The following is a 16,716-nucleotide window of genomic DNA, read 5'->3' on the forward strand; positions in this document are numbered from 1 at the left end:
CTGTTTAAAACAGAGCCTTTAGCAGGCAATGCCATCTGTGCACATCCCATGCCCTTACCATATCATGATTTCTTTTTGGGGCTAAAAATTCTAAAGAAACTTTTGTTGAATGTCCCACTCACATTCTTTACAACAAATTGCTTCACAGCACAGTCCTCAGAGCACAGTTGTGCATGGCACAGGCAGCACCACGCTGATCTTACCATTGCAGTGTTGCTGTGTGCTTGCGGTAAGTGCAGCTTTCACCTCTGCTGTTGTCAAAGGGACCTGGGGACACGGTGTGAAAATGGAGATGTCATTAATTAAGGTGTGAGAGGTGAGGCAGTTCTTTCTGATCAGACGTGTCCTTTCTTGCACTCCAGTCCCGTGCTGTCTAAAACCAGAATTAGATGTGCAGCATAAAGACTGGACATGGAAGCCAGGTGGGGCTGGGAATGTGCAGTTTGCCTTCACCCGGGACTTCCTTCAGTGTTGGGATACACTTCAGGATGGCTCTAACAAATCAGAGAGAGACCAAGCTGATGGCACATCACTGCCTGAATCCTCCTCTAGCAGATACTTGTAATTTTATTAACCATTTTCCCCCAGCTGTAAATACCATCATTGTCAGGGCAGCTGGAAGCGTGAAGAGCAGCAGAGAAAACATCCTATCTTCTGGAGTCTGAACAGAAAAGCTGTTACTTTGAAACTCTGGAGAATACAGGCTTGTATTGTATAACAGGATTACTCTGCATTAACTGAAGTGGAGACACCACTCAGCAGCAGCACTCTGCAGAACAAATAAAACATCATAAAAATAAACTGCTTAAAGTTCTTGCAAGAGAGAAGCTTTAAGATAAAAAAGAGTAGTAATGTAGAGGAATAATTTACTGGTCGACTGCATCCTTTTCCTTATTGAGACTTGTCTCTCAGTGTGCTTTGACAGCAGGTTTAAACAGAAAAATTTCATTGCTGGATAAAATATGATCTTGGCTCAAGGGAGTAAGCACAATATACTTATAGCAGGATACAGTCTTGTCTCACAAAACTTAGTGTCAAAAAAAAAAAAAAAATCAGCAATCCGTGTTGATTACAGCAGTGCTGCACCTGTCCCTTCCAGCTCCATGCTTCTGTGTTGTCATCTTGCACATGTAATTTGTTCCTAGACAAACCATTCCTTCCTCACAAGCAGCTTTCACTTTCCCGAAAGTTTATAGCAAAAATGTTTTCTTGCATGAATGGGTAAGGATTTCTCATGTGGGATTCCAGCTGCTTTGAAAATAGATTTCCTTGTGCTGGTAGGTCTTGTACCACTGATGGTTGTGCTGCCATGGGGGCTCATTCTGCTTTTTACCTTTTTTTTTCTTTTTTTTCTTTTTTTTTTTTTTTAAATGCATTACAAATCTAGAGCACACAGAGATTGTCTTCCTGAAGCTTCATTGCCACAGGAATGGCTGTGGTGGTGACTCAGTCATTTTTCTGGCACAGTTGATAAGAACTGTGATGCTAAGCTGTTCCTCTGATAGTGACTGTGATGAGGAGAGAAGAGACCAAACGCAGTCCTTAGGGTTTTGTTGACTGATTAAGCCAAAACTCCACAGGAGCACTGGAAAAATAAATGAAAATAATTCACTTTTGGAAAAATAATTTGAGTACATGCACAGTAATGGGGTTTCAAAGATAGATATTAATGCCGGTATAAGGAAGGGCAGTAAATAGGGCTTTTAAAATATGATTTCTGTGCTCAGAAGTGGATGTGAAGAATGACCAGGAGTGGCAGGACAGTGGCTCAGTGCTTATGCTGAGATCATGCAGAGCACACAGTGATGCTGCCCAGGTGGAAACAAGCAGGGCTCAGGTACAAGAGTCTTTATTGCTAGCAGGGATGAAAAAAGAGGCAGGAAAACAGCTCAGCTTAATGTTCAGTTTAATTTTTGAGTTTTGCTATTTGTGATCATAAGACATATCTCTTTTCCATTCCAAACAACAATTGTCATCAGCGTGGGGTTGACAGATTTATGTTTGGTTTGCAGGGTTGACAGATTGATTTGCTGTATCCTGTAGCATCCTTTTTTAGATTAGAATAGCATTTTATATAAAAATAATGAGCTTATAATTATATAACATAAACAGAATAAGGATGAAGGGTCCATTGGGTTTCATTACTTCAAAGGGCTGCAATGCTTGCACATTATAGACAAAATTTTACCACTAAAAACAATTCACATGAGACATTAGCAGGCAGGAATACAAAGTAGCTAAATGCTCTTAGATGAAGGTATCTGTTTGTTTTGGAGGCTTAAACTTCCTTGACACTGAAGAGAATTTGGCATCCCTTTTGAAGAGGTGCTTTTTGTACATGACACTTTAATAGAATACCTCAGTGAGTTATTAAATTAACAAAGACAACACTAAATTATTGATGTGCTTTCCCTCCTCCCTTTCTCTTCTGTCCTTCTGCCTGAACTTACCCTGTACATTTGCTTTTAGGAAATAAACATCCGATCTGTCTTGCAGAGCAGTTGGTTTCAACCCATCGGTGAAATAGATTTTGAATAGAAAAATTGCAGATGTTGAGGTTGCCTGGTTGCCCATCTTGGGCTGGAGCTGTGTAAAAAGAACCTGTGATAAATCCCTGCTCTGGTGCTGGAGCCGAATCTCTTGTCTGTGCTGTTGTCTCCAGGGTCACAAATGATCCCAAGGGCCAAAACCTGGGGATAACATCAACTCCTTTTGAAGGTATCAAAGTGGTGTGCAGTGACTGATAACACCAATCCAGTGTATTGAAAGTTTTTAATTCAGGCTAACCTCTAGGACTGTTATTGTCATTTATAGTCTAGAATTACATTGTACAGTACTAGAAAATTTGAAAACACCTCAGTGGATCTCTCAGGTTCATAAACTACAGTCACTTCTTAATAGCGTTCCTCCACTATTATAAAATAATTCTGTACAAGAGCTAAGCCATGTGGTGGAATCCAGTAAGCCTTTGATGTCTGTGAACTCAGCAAGAGCTTTTAGTCTATGCCAGAAGGTGAACAGTCTTAACACTTGTGGGAGGTGATGTGTAAAAATAAATAAAAGCACATTTTTTCCATATGAAGCTGCCTTACTGTAGTGGCTTTCAAAGTGACTGCTTTTCAGTGCTGCTCATGCTATTTTCCCGAGCGTGTTCTCAACTTGGATGACTTTTTATCTCACATCAAAATCCCACATTCCAATGGCATAACTCATCAGTGAGAGCTGTTTTGCAGGTTAGGTATGAAATGGGCTTTTTAAGTAGACAGAGCTGGTGTCAAAAGTCATCTCACATCGGTCTGATGTGTAAAGAAAAAATTGTTTTGCCTTCAAGATCTAGAAGTTTGTCCCTCTTTTATGTCTTTTTGTTGTTTGGGGGTTTGTTGGGGTTTTTTTAACCTAATTATTTGTGGATTTGTTTTACTAGTTGGAATTGGAAATTGTGCAGTGACCATTAGGACTTCTGATAATCTTCCTCAAGGCATCTCAGCCTTCCACTTGTGCTGAATTGCTTATTTAAACATCACCTTTTTTCTTTTAAAGAACTTAGATCTTGAGAAGCTGGTCTAGTTTCTGAAATGGAATTTTGATTAAATGGCCATATAACTTGCTGAAGAGTATGATATGGAATTATCAGAGGTGATTTTAACAGGGAACAGACATTCCCCACTTGAGGTTCCCCAGGATCTGGATGTGAGTGCTGGGAGACTTCAGCCATTGCTGTCTTGTGTCTGAGTATTCTGGGTCTGTAGCGTGTGGGGATGTGTTTAAGAAGAAAAATCAATGGCTTTTTGAATTAAAATTAAAAGTGAGAAGGATATAATCTCTGAGTCTAAGATGTGTTTGAAATATCTGAAGTTTATGCAGCTGATTTGTTCATTCACGGTGCACAGAGCTGTACCTTTGATAAGCAGACACTTTGAAACCAGAAGGTCTGAAACCTTTGAATATTCCTTCCTAGGCTGGACAAGGTTTTTGATTTTAGCAGAGTTGCAGTAAGGATGCAGAACATAACCCCTTATTTCTCATGTGTGATCCAATCCTCTCTGATCATATTTGTTTAATATTCTGATCGTGCAAAGTGTTAAATGGTCTTGACTTCGTTTAAAGTCAGGAATTGTAGCGTCTGTCTTTAATTACCTGACAGGATTTTCAGAATTCTTGTCAAATGCTGCCTTAAAGGAGTGACAGTTTCCAAGCAGGTTTGGGCTCCTTTGCCACATCTCCTTCACCACTTACTGTCTGTGACAAGCCACGATCTCTTCTTGCACCTCGACTTGGGAGATTGGATTTGCATCCCTAACAGCAGCTGCCAGGGCTGTGTGTCCTGCCCAGCTCCCAGGGTGGGAATGGCTGTGCTGAGTGGGGCGGTGGCTCTGGGGAAATTCTCATTCTGAAGCCAAAGGATGATCGAGGAACCCTGGCAGCAATTTAGGGTAGTTCATGTGCTGTGCCTCGGGCGAACACTGATTAATGAAATGGCCCCGGCCCTGAATCTGCTGAGGGAGGCTGTTTGTGGCAGATACATTGTGTGTTTGGGCTCTAATTGTCTGCAGTAACCAGAAAGTTCCTGATACTTCTGTAATTATATATATTTATTACATTATAAATGCCAGAAAAGCCAGAACATGTTCAATTCTTTCCATATGGAACAGGGTGGGACGCGGAGGAAATGATGCCTTTATCCCTAATTTCCCAGCCCTGCCCTCAAGAGTAAATACACCATATAAATCCTATATATATATATATACATATATATATATAATATCACATACTGTATACACTATAATACACTATTACATTATTATCTGTATTCCCGAGGTAAGGTGAGTCTGACAGTTAACTCTGGAGTCAAGCACCAATATCTGCTTTTCACAATCCAGATGGGCTTTTGGGGCTTCCTGGCAAGATTGCTGTGCCACAGTTGCTTTCCAAACAACTGTAATAGAAAGAAAATAAGTGTTAGAAGGGCACGGGAAGCTTGACTTACTGCAATTCATTGCTTGTGTCCCTTTAAAAGCAAAAGCTAAAAGGCCTAGCAACTGAGGGAACTGTGGTACAGGATTTATTCTGAGTAACTCTGCATCTCTAAGAAGTAGTTCCTAAATTTGTAGCAGTCTGAGCAGTTCCAGAGGCAGAGCGAGCTGATTCAGCAACCAGCTTAATCTTGCATTTAAACTGAAGAGGGAATTTACTCGCAGTTATTGGTGAAATTTAGGAGGAGCTGTCCACTGCACGCTCTCTGAGGTGCCTAATTAAAAAGGGGGAGAGGGACATGTCTTGATTTTGTGACAGCAATATTTTGGCTTGTCTGTAAGCCCAGCTCTGTGCTTGCCTTTCATCTGCATGCTCTTATCAATATCTGAGAGCCAGAGCAGTTACTCCAGTCTCTGCAGAAATCCCCTCTCGTGCCTGATATTTTTGCCTCCAGCCGGGAAATTGAATTCCTCTCAGCACCTTTAATAACTGGATCTCAGTGGCTGCATGTGGGTATGGGTGGACTTTGCCTCTGTCCTTACAGATCTGGAACTTTTCCTTTGTAGGCCAACTTCCACAGGATTTCTAATTTGTGGTTTCTTGTTTTTAAAGTTCTGTTTAAACCCTCACTAGTTAATTCTCCATTCCAGTATTCCATTTTTATTTCTTTTTTTGTCAAAGGATTAGATTAATTTATACAATCATATATAGACTGCATGCATATCCATATTGCTGTCAGCTTGCAAGCATAAAAGGTGGCAAAAAAAGCCCAAAACGTGAATCACTGTGATTTTGAGACTAATTGTGACTTTGTCAGGTGCTGAATTCAGATTCATAATTCAGGAAGCAAACACTTCTCCTTAAGAAAAACAAAAAAGAAAAAAAAGAAGAGACTTTCCCTCCCTCTATTATTGTTCCAAAGTAAGTTTTCAATAATTCTTTATATCATACTTAGGTAAGTTTTCCCTGTAATATTATATAGATTCATTCCTTTGCCATGTAAAAATCCTGGTGATGGCCTCTTTATGCATTGGTGAAGGTATTGTTTCAGGAGACATGCAGGAGTGCTTTGACTTTAACAGAAATCAGTATTTTTAATCAGGAGTTGTAGGGGCTTTTTTTGAGAAAAAAGTTTGCAAAAGTGTGATTTTGTCTAGATCGGGCTTTGCTTCCGTGAAATAGAATAACTTGGGCGGTATTGCACATTATCAGCTGTGGGCTGTGGATGGAGCTGCTAATTTACCTGGAGATTTCCAATAACTCCACCCTCCTGCTGTATTTATTCAGGCTAGCATGTACTGCAAAACGCTACTGAGAGCTGCAGTACCAGATCTAAATTTAAACTTATCTAATGCAACCTGTTTTCCCTCTGCCTAATTTATGTGTGTGACTTAAAAATATCTCCCCATTTGCCCCTGCTAACGCTGCATTTTTTTAGTTCCAAGTCAAACCAGCCCGTGGGGGTTTAGAGTCGTAATGCTTTGTTTAGATGTTGGTGCTAAAAATAAATTTTAAAGGAGAACAATAAAACAGTGGCACTGACTGTATTAAACTGAGTAATTTTAAAGAATGAATGCATAAGAAAGCTACTTATTCAAGGCCCTTCAGAAAATGAACAATCCAGATTTATTTCCCACGGTAAGGATCTTGGAGCAGTATCTTCTCGGCAGCTCAATTGCAAACACCAGAAAGGGAATTGGAATCCTCCCACTTCTGAAAACTAAGGACGGCCTTATCACACAAGATGCCTTCTGTGGAATGCAATGTTTACCATCCATCATTCGAATTTTTCTAATCTGTGAACTATTTCATTGAAATTTAAAAAAAAAAAAAACCAAAAAAAACCCACCACAAAACAAAACCCCAAACTCCAATACTCAAGCAAATCCTTCATTTTGGAAAGCTCCAGAAGGACAAAGTGAGCAGCCTCTCTTCTGGCCATGCCCCAGTGCTGTTCAGTAAAACCAAACTGCCATGAGAGCAGGAAAGCCAGAGCTCTCACAGACCCAGCTCCAGAATCAGCAGTATCTAAAGCACTGGGAGTTTTACACGTTTCCACCTGAGTTTTCCTGGGTGTACATTCACATTCCAACCCCTTTGTGGAATTCCTTAATTGATTCATCGTCTCCATAAAGAGAGCAGCTAATGGAGATCTGCTTATCAGTGTGAAAAACAAGGATCCCAATTTGGTCTGTCCCGGTGCTTTGAAGCTCTGAGTGGTTCGGGTGGTGCAGAGTGACAAATGGGATTTTGGAGGTGACTACCGAGCTTTTCATTGGAGGCATAAAAGAGGCTGAGATGAAGCAACAAGTTGGAGTTGTTGGTTTAAAAATTGAGAGGGAAGGAGAGAAATCAAATTTATGGCTTGGCTGGAAAAAAAAATAGTTTTTCAGTATTTTTAATCAAGTGGGTTTCATATCGGTACACTGCATAATCTAAGAATTAGTTCTCCCTTTTTACATCTACTTCCTGGAAACCCCTGATAAGGGAGATATTTTTAGAGCACTACCTTCTCGAATTAGCAGATTTGTTAGAGTTCTGAAATTACGTTTTGCAATTTGCTCAGGTATGAGAAAGATTTTATAGAAACAAACAGTGAAGATAAATCATTGAAAGTGAAATATTCTACAGTTACCTAATGTAGGAAAGATAATGATGCCATTATTTTGTCAAAGGTGTGATTAGAAAAATCCCTTTTCCATTCTATTTCCTTTTTCATTTGCAAGCGTACTTACAAGGGTAGGGTGTCTGTGCTCATAAAATGCACAAATATCCAGTAAAATTTTTGTTCTTCTTAAGGTAATTCTTAAATCCATTAAACTTTTATGACTGGTACACACACTGTGCCAGGTAATACATATTTATGAACAGTACATACAGCACCAAGTAATATGCAAAATATTCCACAATTATCTACAAGCCTTTAAATATCAAGTGGTAGAAGGTCATGGAGCAGGCCAACCTTGGATACTACAAATACTACTGATGGAAAATGTTAAAGCATTCGCTGCTTTGCGAAAACAAAACAAAAATGCCACTTCTGTGACCCCAGACACCAGAGCTGACCGGGAAATGGAGAGACTTGGCAAATAAGATTCTGTTCAACATCCTTTTCTTAACACAAAAGAATTCCCGTTCCTGGCCCCCGAGCACTTGGAACTTGCTTGAAGACATACTACAAACAACTAGGCTTGTGTAAATGGCCACTTTATATGCATTTAGTTACTTTAAGTCGTTAAGTGTACCAAATTATAAAATGATGCTACCGAGGGATGACCCGAGTGTGGAATTTTCATCAATACTCAGCATGTGACATACCCAGGTGTTCTGAGGGGCTGTGTTGCTTTTCTGCTGCTGTTCTCTTCTGCCCAGAGCTACATTTGTCAATGTTTGAATGATTTGCATGACTGAAGGAAGACATCAGCTGGCTTTTTGTAGTTTGAGAACAAGAAATTCATGGTCAAGAGATCCCAGGAAATGCTAAGGAGCGCGTTCCTACACGGATCCTGGTGTGTTGTACCATAACCACTGAAAACAAGCAAAAGTTCTCTTCATATCTCTCTGCCTTCACCCCTGTCTCTCCATTCCTCCTTTTGTGGAGCAGGGAAAGACAAAGTCTGGCTTCCAGCCGTGGGGCTTGGTGTGTTCTGATCTGCTGGGTCTCCCAGGACACACAGAAACCTCTCCCTGGTTCTCCTCCATTCCCTGTGTCCTGATCCGGAGTGTTACAAGGCATGGGATGAGGAAATCTCCTATTTTTATCAGCTGCTCTAGCAAGCATCTAAACTACTTCCTCAGGAGCTCCCAGAGCCTGAGATTTACCTTGGGACTTGTGTTGGATGGCTGGAGTCCTCCAGATGGAGAACTGGGAGCAGCTGCAGCACAGAGCAAGCAGCAAATGCTCAGGGCTGGATTGCCATGGAGGCTTGGGAAGCATTATCAAACACCGTCGCCCTTGAGGTCCCCTTCCAACCTGGGAGCCCGTGGTTCTGTGATTTAGCTTCAGTTTTAAAAAGTGAGGCATGCATTGAGGGGCTTAATTTAGTTCACATTAATTTTCTTTTTAACTCAATATCCTTTCAAGGCCACAAACCATATCCTGGGGATCAGAAGTGCTCCCTGGCTAGCTGGAATGATAGAGCAGGCGGTGTTGCTGAGGTAATAAATTGGAAATAAGTAATAATAAAAAACATGAGAACATCACGGTGCTTTTGAAAACAAGCAATATTTCATCTTTATTACATATATAACCATCCCTCGCACTTGATGTCATTGCTTAAATATTTCTTAATCAATTGGACAGGTGATCTTTATCTAGGTTACCTGGAGAACCCACGGAACGATTTTGGAATGGTTGGCAGTTATCCTGGGGAATGAATGCAGGATGTGATCCTGGGATGCAAAACATCAAGAAATGTCATGCCTGTTTTTAGGAAAGGGAAAAAGGAAATACGGGAATGAAATGTCAGTCAGCTCACCTCTCATCATTCCTGGAAAAATGCTGTAATAAGCAACCAAAAAACTAATCTCCTTTGTAATCTCCTAAAAAAAAAAAAAGTCATTTAACAACAAATTTATATTTATATGTGTCAGAAATGGATTGTGCTGGACTCCCCTGTGTTGATAGATACGAGTGGAGCAGCAGATGTCAGACATCTTAATTTCAGCAAGGCTTTCACTGCTGCATTGTGGGCTGTAGGAAGGTCTGGTCTGCCAGAAGTTACCAGCAAAGGGATGGAAAACGGGGAAATTGTGCTTTGAGAAGAGTTAGCAGCAGCAGTTCAGTGCTGGGTGATTTGCAAGGTTCCCATCCTGACAGGGTGAGCTAACCAGAACTTCTGGAAGCTGTTTCTTCTGCTTTCATTTGCAGTGATTAAAAGTTGCCTGTTTGGAAAAAGTCAAATTTTGAGCAAAGCCATTGGCAATGTTATAACAGCCCAGAATGCTGACACTCAAAAAAAAAATCAATAAACTGTTTGAAAGTCAGTCTTTTCCAGTATAAAAGCCCAGACACATCAAGTTTTGCTCTCCATTCAGGCGAGGGTGAAACGTGCAAAATGCCACAAATCCATTGCCAATATTTACTGTACTAAAGCCTCGATGCATGCCAGAAGAATCTGGTGATTTTTCACTTACATCCTTATAAAATACTGAAAACTGTATGTTTGGCCCTGTTATACTGCGTTACTGACTAAAACCTGAATTCTTTTCCTGGTTCCTGGGTGCATGGTTTACAGAGAGGCAGTTCAGTAGAAACTCCTGTGCTTTCTGCTCTGCTGGCACTTGGTGAACCTTCCTGCTGCTCCTGAGTGCAGAAATACATCTTTGGCTCGGTACTAGGAAGAATGTTTGCGTGTATCCAAAGTTTTTCAGACTCCTTAGAGACCTGCTGCTACTTTTGATGGGAACTTCTCACAGATGACAAGACAGAGCAGCTGCAGTTGACCACTCACAGGTTACATTTTGTTTTCTTGAGGTCAAGACGGTGGATTATTGTTCCAAAAAACTACTGAAAATTGGCGTGCAGTGCCTGTAAACACACAGGTTCCAAAGCTTTGAGATTTAAATTTGCAGAAGACTCACAGAATGTTGTCCATCTCTTTCAACAGCAGACCCTTAGGAAAAAAATTATGTGTAATTTTTTCTTAATACATGAAAAATACCTGTATTGTAAGGACATGAAAGGACTTTGAGTAAGCATAAAATCATTAAATATTCACAGTGTACAAGGTTTAATGTGCACAACATTGAATATACCAAAGAATAATGCCATAATTATAGCTCCTGTAATAATTATGTTTTATTGTGGCTTCCTTACTTTTTATCCCACAGTTGGCATAAGCTTTTAAGCAGATGCCTTGGGTTTGCCCTTTGCAGCTTATAGGCAGATCACTGCTGTGTTGCTTCTGCAGTCAGTCAGCTATTCAGCAATCTCATTTTTCTTTTACTGTTTTGGCAGAGATGAAAAGCAAAGTTTTTAACCTTCCACTTTCCTGCTATTTATTTGACTGTTGGAAGCCAACTCTAAAGCTTAAATAGGAGCACAGGCGTATCCTCACAGCAACACATTACTTTTTCTCCCTGGAGTTCTCGAAGCAACTGACTGAAGAATGAAATGCAGGCACTGTGAAGACACAAATGAAGGACTAGAGTAAAATGTAATTTGAGTGGTGTCTTTTTTAATTAACAGTGGCTTGGACTCTGCAACACAGGCCTTCCAACACAAAGTTGCCAGTAGATAGAGAATATGTTACAGCTTTCCTATTATAGATAGAATATCTATAGATATATCCTGTAGAATATAGAGTATCTGTAGATATATTCTAAAAATATAATCTGTAGCACGTTACAGTCTCTCTCCATAGTTCTGTATATCACCTCTATAGATGTGGAATCTATAGAGGTGTATTCAATATATGAATACAGAATTTATACCTTGGAATCAGAAGTTTGAACCTGTAGCCAGGCACAAAAGAAGTCACGTGAACGTGGGTTTTGGTTCTGGGAGCACTGGAATTTGTGATGAAAATATAATTATCTGCAGGACTCATTACAGAAACGGAAAAATGATCGGGGTCTTTACAAAGGTTCCTCCTAAACCTCCTGAAACTTTTGTGTTATTGATCGTTCTGTTTGCCCACATCTGCTTCTGGTTCCTCCCTGCAAATGGGAGGAAATTAACCCCACTGAGCAGAGGGCACCTATAGAAGTTCCCAGAATCTTTGTGGGAATCAGATGCTGGGTTAGAGGAAGCCCCAGAAAGGTCCCTGCCTGCAGGAAAGGGCTCAGCTGAGCTGAGTCCATCAGCTGCTGTTACCTCCAGACAAGCTGTAGGTGCTGCCACTTGCTCAGCCAGGGGAGCTCAGGAGCCCCGGGCTCAAAAGGTTTGGGGTGGCTGCTGGATCCAGGATTGAACCCAGAGTTTCATTTTTTTAGGATGTTTTGTGTCTGAAGGCAGCAAAGGAAAGGAGTGTGGCTGTGAGGTCAGTCTTAAAGGTAAAGGTCCTGCTTGATTTGATTTTATTTTGGTGATGGGTGAAGATTTAAGGGCATAAGATGCAACTTGTGAGAGAAAAGGCATTAATTCTGCTACTCAGGGTTTGTCTCCTGAAGGTCAGGTGCTGCCTGGCTGTGCAGGCTGTGGTTGTGTGGCTGCAGCCCAGGGCAGTGGAGCAGTTGCTGGTTTTTAAACTGCACCAGTTTCCCCTGTCAGGTAATTCCAGTTGAACAAAGAACAGCCACAGTTTTGTATTTGTTGGTAGTGAGTTAAATGGTTGCAGAAAATAATGAGACTGTGGGATTATGTGAAGAATGTGTTGTGTTTCAGCAAATTTTAATTGAACTTCCTTTTTTTAAAATAAGCTCCTGCTTGAAAGAAGTCCCAAGGACCTGTTTTAAATCTACATTATGCAGATGAAATATGGTTTAAAGCAATACAGCATGGAAATGCAGAGTTTTGGGGTTCCTCATCCATCTGCACTGGGAATCTTAACATCATCCTTTACATTCTGGTGGTGGCTCCCAGAAGTGGGTGCACTGGCAGTTTGTCCCAGAGCTGGGATGTGGAACGGCCCGACCTCTGCATGCCCAGAGTCACTGCCTGTCCCAGGCTGGAAATGTGTGCAGCAGGAAAGGGTGAAGGCTGGAAGAACAGCATTTCAGTGGGCTCAGTAACTCTAATAAACCTCCAGCTGCTTTCTGTGGGAAAAGCAAAATTGTGTTATCTAGGAAAATGCTTACATTAACGTTGCTCTTGCTATAGAGATTACCAACAAATAGTATTTTGATAAATCCTGGAGGCATCAGAGGTGCAGCTTCCGAGTGACTATAGAGACATAGGAAAAAAAATTCCCTTACGGAAGTGTTGGATTTTGGTGAAGAGTTTTTCCCTTTCTGTCTCTGGTGCTGGTGGAGTGAAGAGATGCTTTAAAGTGAGACAGTCCTTCTGCTGCCTGAGGAGGGAAAACAGTGCAGTGGTGTTGGTGCTGCCTCTGCTCTCGAGTGATGACTTGTGTTCTCTTCTCAAATATTCCTTTTCAGCTGCCACTCTGCATTGAAGAGTAAAGAAAGAGGGAGGAAAAGGCACACGTTCCATTCGTGACCTTTTGGGTGAAGTCATCTAAACTGAGCAGGCTGGAATTATCTGTAGAGCCATATTGTCAGGTCTTAAAGCTCCATTCTGGCATGATGACAAACTCTACCCTCGTGCAGACACTACTGGCTCATTTGTGGCACCGGGGAACAGAATTTAAAGTGTCTACATCAAAAAACTTGGGCTGTTGAATGAGCTGAAGGAGGAACTTCAGTGCTTGAGTTGACAGAGGGATCAATCAAGAGGCAGCTCTGACACCTCTCCCGAGATGTGTCTGTGTGTTTTTGTGGGATGTGTGCCCTCTCTCCTGCTCATTCTCATACACAAGCACTCAATTAGACACGAGCTGTGTCATGGCTCCCTTTTTCCCTGCAGTCTCTCTGACTTTGCAGAGCGTGTGGAGCTGAAATGTGGGCTCGTATGGATTGAGGAACTGTGAGCCTGCATGTCTGTGGAATGTAATTCTGAATTCTAGCTTGAGGTTACAACCCCTGGGTACCTGTTTGACTTCTTTTCTGGGTTGAATATTAGCCACTTGAACAATGTGCTTTTACTGCCTGGAAACAAGGAAACTCTGTGAATTTGTTTGTGCCCTTTGCATGAAGATCCTTATCAAGAAATGAGACTTAAGTACTTCACACCTGCAAGAGGCTGTCTTTCTGTTTCTTTATTCTTATTAATTTAGCAGGACTTGTGGCATATGGTCATTTTTTCTGATTGTTTTGCATGATTGAGTAAGGGCTGCAGTATTTATTTTATCTCTTAATTATTGGGTGAAGAATGTAAGGGAGAAAACAGGACATTTATCTCCCCATCCTGCATGACTTGTTCCATATCCCCTGTTTGTTACCTCTGCTTTCAGACTTCATTCGGAGCCTTGTGTATTGTTATTAATGGCCTTGTGGATCTGGCTCTCATAAAACACTAATTTCCCCCTTTTTTGTACCATATTTTCATCTTAGGAGATAAGAGGTTAATTTTCCCATTTCCTTTAGCAAGGTAGCCTGCAGAGTTTATTTGAGAATTGTTTCTGTTTTCCATCTTTCAAGTTCAGTAACGACAGGATTAAAAACTTGGAAGTTAAAAATGTAGACGTCTGTCTAATTAAAGGAATTGGCTGTTGGGGCTGTATTTTTCTTTCTCATTAGCATTCTGTTCATTCTGTTTTCTTTCCCTATCTCCCTGTTCCCTACACACACAGCTTGTAATAAAAGTTGGTTCTTGAATGTAAAGAGCGTGTTAATGCACCTGGGAAAAACATGTACAGGAAGGAATTGGATTTGTTTCTATCTAACCTGGGTAAGATAGAATGGAATGTTCCAGTGTTTATCTTTACAGTAATAATCAAAGGCTCCTTTCAATGCTCATAAGGATTATTTAAGAAGAAAATTAAGTAAATGTATTTATTTGTTTGTTTCCAACAGAAAAAACAGTCTCCTATTTTAAGTTTATACCCCTGCAGCCAAGTGATAAGGGCATTTTAATGTTTTCCTGCGTCTATCTTTCCATTTTTATGTGTGGCAGGATTAGGGGAGAGCTGATGCTGCCGCTGCGTAAATGTGAGCAAGCAGAGATCCTCATTACAGGGCAAAGTGGATAAAAAGAGTCAGTAACTGAAGGTGATGGAACTGTTGTGTCTACTGGCCATTAACTGGGTAATAGAAGCTCTCCTCCAGATGAGGGGAATCGCAGGGAGCAGCATTTTGCTGCGTTGCAGGAGCAAATCCCTAAAACCTCTGCAGCAGGAATGTCTGCAAGTACAGAGATAAATACACGGAGACAGATTGCAGCAGAGACTTTGGGGGCATGGGAGGTTTTCTGTTCTGGTCCAACTCATGTGGAATTACTTGCACCAGCAGGGTGTGGAGCACTCAGTTCCTAGCCCCTGAACGAGCTGGGCTGGCATCACCACACTTCTTCCCCAGGATCTGTGAGTTGTTCTGCCACAGAACTCAGCCAAGTGTTTCTTCAGCACTGAGAATAAAAATGCTCTGCAAAGCCTCTCGTGGCCATAAAATCAAAGGAACCACGCTGTGTCTCCTGACACTTCAGGGTTTCCTTGGCCTGCTCCATGGGCACGGTGTTTATGGATTGTGCTGCAGATGCAAACGAGGCAGGGTTGCCCTTCATTAGAGGGAAAGTGTGGTGCTTAAAGCTTCAGTATTGGGAGGGAGGTGAAGTTCTTCACTTTTTATTTTACCTCTGGGATTATTTCTAAAGTAGAAGCTGCTGTCATTCCAGAAGAGGACTGACCAGATTTACTGGAGGAGCTTTGGCCTTCTGACTTCCTTAAGCTTTACAGCCAGAAGTTCTGAATGTATTTCATTGCTCCAGGGCAAGGAAATTTGTGTCATTAGACTCAGAAGTCAAATATGCAGTAAGTCATACAAAACCACCTGTGTCTTGATTTCAAGTAATTTAAAAACCAGTGGAGTTGAGAGAGTACCTATGTGCCCAGATTTGGCAACACCACCTACATTGAAAGCATAAAAATCTGTATGGTCCTTTAATTGTGTGTCATTTGCACTTGAGTTGGCCACTGAAGTGTTCTTGATGAGTTGGAGACAAGGGCTGCAACAGGGTCTCAAGCAGGACATACAAATGGATCCCAAAAAAGAGCTCTACTTCAGAATGTCTAAATCCTCTATTCTGGGGCACTTTATTTTAAAAGATTCTGACGTTTACACTGAGGTTTCACAGATCTTACTGTAGGTAGTGCTACTCTGCCTGGGACTGGGATCATCAAGTGCTTAGGTGCAGGTACAGTTCTTTTTACCTTCTCAGTTTCTTACATAAAGCTTCTCATAACTCTGCTTTCCACTTTTTAGAATTCCATAGCTTTGCTACACAGCAGCTTTGTGTATGTTTGGCTCATTAATTGGAAAGAAGTATTCCTCCTTTTATTTTCTGAAAGATTATCCACTTATATTTTGGGGCTCGTAATGTACCCCTAACTTAAAAGATAAAGTGCTATCGATAGAACAGTATTTTCCAGTAGTTTACTGTGCTGTTTCACACACTATTGTCAGGAAATCATGTCTGGGCAGAAACCACAGGAGAAAGTGCTGCTCTGATGTTAACACGGTTTTCTTTCCATGCCACAGTTTCCAGTGTTTGGCCTCATCTCTTTGTTCAACATTTTGGTTGAATGAATCCAACCTGACTTTGACTTTGTGTCACTGCATGGCCTACTTGTGATAGAAATAAGGAGTTGCTGCTTCCTTTTAAATTTCTGTTTATTTCCTCCCTTTAAGCAGTGGTTTTTATGCTTTATTGTGGCTAACATGAAGTGCTTGGAAATGTTTACAAGTATGGACATTAAAAAAGGTAAATCTGTGATTGACTGGCTTGAAGTTTCCACTGCTCAATCACTGTCAGTAATAATCAGGATTTTGTGGAGTCTGTGTGTTTGTTACTGAGTGACTCTGTACCCAGTACGAGGGGATTCTGCTGAAGGAGATTGTGCAATTCCACGGAATTCTGGTGTTTGGAAAGCAATGCTCACCTGCCTGGTGTGTTGAGCTCAGGAGATGTTAAAGGAGTTGAACATCAGTCCTTTCTTTGCCTGAGGTTGCACTCAAATGCCTGACAGTCAAACTGAAATGCTGGGGGAAGCAAAGAGTATTGAGATTTAGCGCTTGCATAATCTT

General features: G+C 41.1%; 1 protein-coding gene and 1 long non-coding RNA gene across 2 annotated transcripts in view; both read left to right on the plus strand.

Annotated features, from left to right (window-relative positions):
- Nucleotides 1–16,716, plus strand: part of SDK1 (sidekick cell adhesion molecule 1) — a 391,467-nt gene that overhangs the window by 157,386 nt on the left and 217,365 nt on the right. The window lies entirely within an intron of this gene.
- LOC136298081 (uncharacterized) lies at nucleotides 11,722–14,331 on the plus strand. The gene is made up of 3 exons (XR_010723261.1): nucleotides 11,722–11,804; nucleotides 11,911–11,970; nucleotides 13,015–14,331. It is a non-coding gene; the product is annotated as an uncharacterized lncRNA (long non-coding RNA).

Source organism: Chamaea fasciata, unplaced genomic scaffold (assembly GCF_029207755.1).
Source record: "Chamaea fasciata isolate MVZ Bird 193981 ecotype frontalis unplaced genomic scaffold, bChaFas1.0.hap1 SCAF_16, whole genome shotgun sequence".
Taxonomy (NCBI): domain Eukaryota; kingdom Metazoa; phylum Chordata; class Aves; order Passeriformes; family Sylviidae; genus Chamaea; species Chamaea fasciata.